We start from the raw sequence: 6,461 nt of genomic DNA on the forward strand, positions 1-6,461 counted from the left end.
CTGTGTCCACGGGCTATACATATCTATATATGTAAAGAGCCAGGGTCTGTAACGTCCAAAACGACTGAAGACTCAACTGAACGCCAGGCTGCACGGACAGCGGGCTTAAATGCTGACCTCTCGGAGAGAGAGAGAGGTGGGGCTGATCACCAGCTGTTGCAGCTGCTGGAGCTGCTGGCGAGGCCTGGAGAGGGAAGGCGGTCTGATTCATAGCTCAGGCTGTGGATCAGACTCTGCTTCCCTCTCCAGGCCTCGCCAGCAGCCGAGCCTCTCTCTCTCTCTCAGAGAGGTCAGCAGTTCAGCCCGCTCGCCAGCAGCCTGGGGTGGCTATTGATCAGCCCCGCCTCTCTGATCAGGCCTGGAGGTGCTGACTGGCATAAAAACTGACTAATCAGAACCAAATCTGAATGAACTGCGAGGAGCCAATGAACTAGGAGGCTGCCTAGGAGGCGGAGCTTTTGACACTGAGGGGCGTAGAAATTGACCAATCAGAACCTAATCTGGATGAACTGCAAAGACAGAACCTAAGGTGGGGCCTGAGGAGGGGTTTTAAGGGCAACAGCTGTTTGGTGTAAGGTGTAAGAAAGCGGTTCAATTTTTTAATGACCGGTTTGGCAGTATAGTGCATATAGCTGGCTATCAGTCCAGATATAGGGATTATGTGTTTTTTTCTGCCAAGAGCATCTCCTCCTGCTGAAAAAGGCTCCTCCCATCCCATTTAAGCAATCCTATCCTATATAATCTATCTATACCAGGGGTGGGCAAACTTTTTGACTGGAGGGCCACAATGGGTTCTTAAACTGGACCGGAGGGCCGGAACAAAAGCATGGATGGAGTGTTTGTGTGAACTAATATAAATTCAAAGTAAACATCATTACATAAAAGGGTACGGTCTTTTTTTTCAATAGTTTTATTCATTTCAAATGGGCTGGATCCAGCCCGCGGGCCGTAGTTTGCCCACGGCTGATCTATACTAATAAAAGGGTAATATGCTAATTTGATCGGGTTGACTGGCCATCTTCCAGATGTCCGACTTCTTTCCGGACAAAGCCATGGTGGTGGGGGCTGAGGCACAGGCAGTTAGGGGCAATCAGGCCGGCAGGGGAGGGCAGTTAGGGGCGATCAGGCAGGCAGGCAGGTGAGCAGTTAGGAGCCAGCAGTCCCAGATTGCTCCAGTCCACTCTGCCCTCCCTGTGCTGGAGGCCAAGGTGAGTGCCTGCACTCAAAATTGGCCCTTTAGAGGGTGCCTGAATTTCCAGCAGTCTCTTTCTGGCAGACAGCATCCCTGCTGCTTTTCATAGCCAGATGTTATGTGGGCACCTTTCTCAGTTCTGGTGCTCTCTGTTGGGGGGCCCAGTGTGAGTATTAGACCCAAGAGTTTTCAGTGGCAACCCCCCACAGCTGAGATATCTCTCCAAAACATCAGCTCCTGTGTGTGGGAGCCTGGCCATGCTTTTCACGCCTCCGCACTTCCTACCAGTCTCTATGTGGTCTCCACTTTCAGTCCTTTGTTATCAGGGTTCTCTCCAGCTAGTCTTAAATTGATTATTCAGGTTTTTTTGTTTTTTTTTGTTTTGTTGTTGTTGTGGGTGTGTGTTGTTTTTTTTTTGTATTTTAGTTGTAATTCCAGTTTGGTCCTGAGATGGGTCTGTGAGCTCCACTTACTCTGCAGCCATTTTTCTTAAAACCTCACATTTCGTATGTTTCCTAAGCATTCTATGATTGTGATGGTTGTATAAAATGGGGATTTTTCCTTGTTAAATTTCTGAACCGATTACTGGTGGTTTATAGGAAAAAAATTGTTGAGTTTTGTATATTTTTAAACTAGTTCCTTACTGACTTCTCTTACTAGTGAATTTTTATTTTGATTAACTTAGGTTTTCTATTTAGAAAAGCATCATCTGAAAATAGAGATTAATTTTCTCCTGTGTTTCTAAAATTTATCAATTAAAAATTCTTTGTCTTATTAAATTCACTAGAACTTCCAGAAAAATGTTAACTAATAATGAGCACACCATTCTTGGTCTTGAGTTTAATGGGAATAGGCTATCGTATTTCATTATTAACTATAATATTGGCTATTTATATACAATAACTATTTCCTAACAGATTAAGGAGGTTTTCTTCTAGTATCAGGAAGCTTTTGTATTTTTAAAATATTGCATTTAATTATTTTTGATTTTTGTGTTTATTAAAGTAATTACTTTTTAATCTTCTGATGTATTGAAGTGACTAATTAATTGACTGGTATATTAACATGCTCCTGGATTAGCATGCTATTTATATTAATAGGGAGATTAGTTTGTGATTTCCTTTGTTGTGCTCCATTTGTTAGACTTTGGAATTGGTATTGCTGGTTTGAGAAAATGAATTGGGAAGTGTGCCATCTTTTTCTGTGATTTGGAACAGTCTAAATTATATGTGAATTATCTTTCCTTAAAGCTCTGGTAGAGCTCACTATAAATTGTCTAGACGTGGTGCAGCATTTGGAGTTATTTAGGCAGAAATGCCCATTTCTTCCATGGTTATTGGTATCCAGATGGACTACTTTCTCATCATTTCTGGGAGTTTATGGGTTTTTAGAAAATCATGTGTTTCATCGTTATTTTCAGAATTTTTAGCTTAGAGTGGTACATTTAAATTTCCTATGCCATTATAACATGCTCCTATATCTGTGCATAAAGCCCAATTTTCAATTTTAATGATTTCAGTGTGTTTTCTATGGTTTAAATCTATGAGGTGTTTGCCCATTTTATTGATATTTTCATAGAAATTAGCTGTAGATTGATCAAATCTATTGCTTTTATTTTCTAATAATTTCTATCTTCATATTATTATTAATTTATTTCTCCTGATCTCAGACTTTTCTTTTTTGACACTTTTTAAAAATTTTATTTTCATTTTCTATTTATTTTATTTTAACATTTTCTATTTTTAAAATACATAAACTTAAGGCTATGAGATTTTTTTCTGAATATAGTTTTCCTAATCATATCAATATTAATTTGAAGATTTAAAAAATTAGTTTTAATCCTCACCTGAGAATATGTTTTTGTTGTTGAGAGAGAGAGAAAGAGAAAGAGAGAGAGAGAGAGAGAGAGAAAAGGAAACATTGATGTGAGACAGAAACATTGATCAGTTGCCTCCCAGGGATCAAGCCTGCAACAAGTATGTGCCCTGACCAGGAATCGAATTGCAACTTTTTGGCGTATCGGATGATGCTCCAACCAAATGAGCCACCTGGCCAGGGTTAGATTTTGTTGTTTTTATAAGTTTAAAAACTATTCTGTCACGGCATTTTTAAACTTTTGTAAAAATTGAGTATTATTTACAAACATTAAAATGCAGTATCTGAAGTGTACAATTTGATTTTTTTTTAAAGGGAAATAAATATTTATTCCAAGATTTGCGTACTGGGATTTTTCAGTGCCCTGTCTTTTGTAGAGCCCGAGTGGTGGCAATGTGCTAGGGGCTGCTGTGTCCCGGCATGAGCTCCCATTCTCTGAGGGTCCTGAGAAGGACAGTGGATTAGTCCTGGAGCCATCATGAAGGAGGAGGTGGTCCCATTGGGTGGAGCATGTGTGGCTCCAAACCTGAGGGTGGGGCCGGACAATGCCAGGGTGTGGCGGCAGGGCAGTGGTCACCAGCTGGAGGGCCACTGCGGGGTAGATTGCAACCTTCCTAACGCCGCGACCCTTCAATACAGTTCCTCATGTTGTGGTGACCCCAATTGCATTGTTACAAATTGAACATAATTAAAGCATAGTGATTCATCACAAAACAATATGTAATTATATATGTGTTTTCTGATGGTCTTAGGCGACCCCTGTGAAAGGGTTGTTCGACTCCCAAAGGGGTCGCGACCCACAGGTTGAGAACCGCTGTGGTAGAGGCTTCTTCTGTTGCAGGAGGAAGAGGAGGAGATCCTAACAGCCCTGAAACGGCCTTCCCCATTTCATGTTGAGTCTACGCCATTGACAATGAACTTGGTAAAGGACTTCTCCCCGGCCACTTCTGCAGCCTGCCTTTTGGCACACTGGATGAAAGCACACAGCTCTCTGTGCACCATGGCGATCGTCCGGATCTCTCCAGACTGGATGAAAGCACACTGCTGTCTCTGCACAACGGCGATCACCGGCTCTCTCCAAACCGGTAGGAATGATTTCTGAGATCGGTCTCAGCAGTGGTATCGGCCAGACCACCAGCATATAGTGTGGTGAGAGTCTTGTCCTCTGGTGGGTCCAGACAAGGCTTTGTTGAAACCCGCTGTAAGAGCTTACCTGCCACAGGGTCTTGAGTCCATAATACTGGTTTTTAATGTTCTGATCAGCAAGGGGGGTCATCTGGATCCATAGGCTTCTCAAGTCTGTGTGGACACTCCTCTCATTTCTTACATCCTCCTTTCACCCAGAAAGTGCAAATGTGGGGTTGGTTCCTTTTGTAGTAGGGTGTGGCCCGGGCCAGTGTGAGCAGCATGTTGCTGGTGGACGTGGCTTTCCCCACCATGCCAACTGGCCATGTTCCAGAAGAGTTAGAAATCTCCCTCTCCATTGTCTGTGTGTAGTATCACTTGTTGACATCTGGCTTTGGCATGTCATCCTTAAAGACAACCCTGCATCAGGATCCTGGATGGGCAAGCTATGCTCTAGATCAGCGGTTCTCAACCTGTGGGTCGCGACCCCTTTGGCGGTGGAACGACCCTTTCACAGGGGTCGACTAAGACCATCCTTCATATCAGATATTTACATTAGAATTCATAACAGTAGCAACATTACAGTTATGAAGTAGCAACGAAAATAATTTTATGGTTGGGTCACAACATGAGGAACTGTATTTAAAGGGCTAGAAGGTTGAGAACCACTGCTCTAGATTCAAGAGGCCGGTCTGACAGATATTCTTCAATTTACTACAGGTTTGGCACAGGTCAGTCTTCTCAAAATGCACGTGGACCCCAGGGTACCAGCGACACACTGTGAATGGCCTGGCACAGATTTTGCATTCCTTCCCATACCTTTCTTTGGTTATTCAGATATATGCGTTTTCTCCAAGACACACCTGGCCAAGAATGGCGAAGCCCGCATCCTCCCAGCTCTGCCTGTTATCGGTGCTGGAACCAGAGGCTGCCACCCTGAGAGCTTCTGAGGCCCCAGTGGGTTTCAGGTTGGAAGAGAACTGCCCCAATCCCATCAGGCCCTAGGCTGGTTCCTAATTAAGGTTTTAATTGAAGTAAAACTTACACACAGTGAAATGCACCTGTCTTAATTGTACAATTTGATGAGTTTTGACAAATTTGTGTAACCAACACACCAAGCAAGATACCTAACTTCCCACTCCTGTGAATGTTCCCTTGTACCCTTTTCAATCAGTCCCCTGCTCTGGACAACCACTGTTATAATCTCTATCACCACAGTCATTTTGTCGATTCATGAACTTCATATAAATGAAATCACACAGTGTATCCTCTTTCATGTCTGGCATTTCCTGCTCAGCATAATGCTTTTTATTATTTTACTAGAGGCCTGGTGCACGAAATTTGTGCACAGAGGCGGGGGGCGTCCCTCAGCCTGGCCTGCAACAACACCAGCATCCCGCACCCTGGCCGGCCTCTGGCCAGAGGCCTGCCCACCCACTCTCCATTACTCCCTCCATGGGCTGGGGCACGTGAGATACTGGGGCTCATCACCGGGGCGCCGCTGCCCCAGCATCCTGCGCGCCCCAGCTGGCCTCTGGCCAGAGGCCCGCCGGCCAGCCCTCCCTCCCTCTGTGGGCCAGGGCACGCGGGATGCTGGGGTTCATCGCTGGGGTGACACCGCCAACGTCCAGCACCCCGGCAGCTATGGGCACCTCCATCTTTGTGACGAAGTGACAGTTAATTTGCATATTACCCTTTTATTAGATAGGACTAGAGGCCCAATGCATGAAATTCATGCAAGAGTAGGCCTTCCTTCCCCTGGCTGCTGGCACCGGCTTCCCTCTGGCACCCAGGATTTGGGCTTCCCTTGCAGCCCTGGCTTCGTCTGGAAGGTCATCTGGAAGGACATCTGGCCTAATTAGCATAGTACACTTTTATTATTATAGATTATTTAATGTCCTCTCCCCCCTCCCCTCCCCATTGACTCCCTCTAGCGCATCCCTGCCACCCACCCCAGGCCTTCACCACCCTATTGTCTGTGTCTATGGGTTATGCATATATGCATACAAGTTCTTTGGTTGATCACTTCCCTCCCACCCCTGCCTTCCCTCTGAGATTCAACAGTTTGTTCCATACTTCTATGTCTCAGAATCTATTTTGTTCATCAGTTTATTTTGTTCATTAGATTCCACATATGAGTGAGATCATGTGATACTTGTCTTTCTCTGGCTTATTTTGCTTAGCATAATACTCTCCAGGTCTCTCCATGCTGTCTCACAGGCCAAGAGATCCTTCTTTTTTATGGTTGCATAGTATTCCATGGTGTAAA

General features: G+C 44.5%; 1 pseudogene across 1 annotated transcript; it reads right to left on the minus strand.

The window, feature by feature from the left end:
- Positions 1 to 3,955: 3,955 nt before the first annotated feature.
- LOC308525578 (pre-mRNA-splicing factor RBM22-like) lies at positions 3,956 to 5,187 on the minus strand (annotated as a pseudogene). The gene is made up of 2 exons: positions 4,859 to 5,187; positions 3,956 to 4,638 (listed from the first exon to the last, which is right to left on the minus strand). The product of its transcript is annotated as a pre-mRNA-splicing factor RBM22-like (transcript).
- Between the last annotated feature and the right edge of the window lie 1,274 nt (positions 5,188 to 6,461).

The sequence above is a fragment of the Myotis nattereri genome (assembly GCF_964212035.1).
Source record: "Myotis nattereri genome assembly, chromosome: 9".
Taxonomy (NCBI): domain Eukaryota; kingdom Metazoa; phylum Chordata; class Mammalia; order Chiroptera; family Vespertilionidae; genus Myotis; species Myotis nattereri.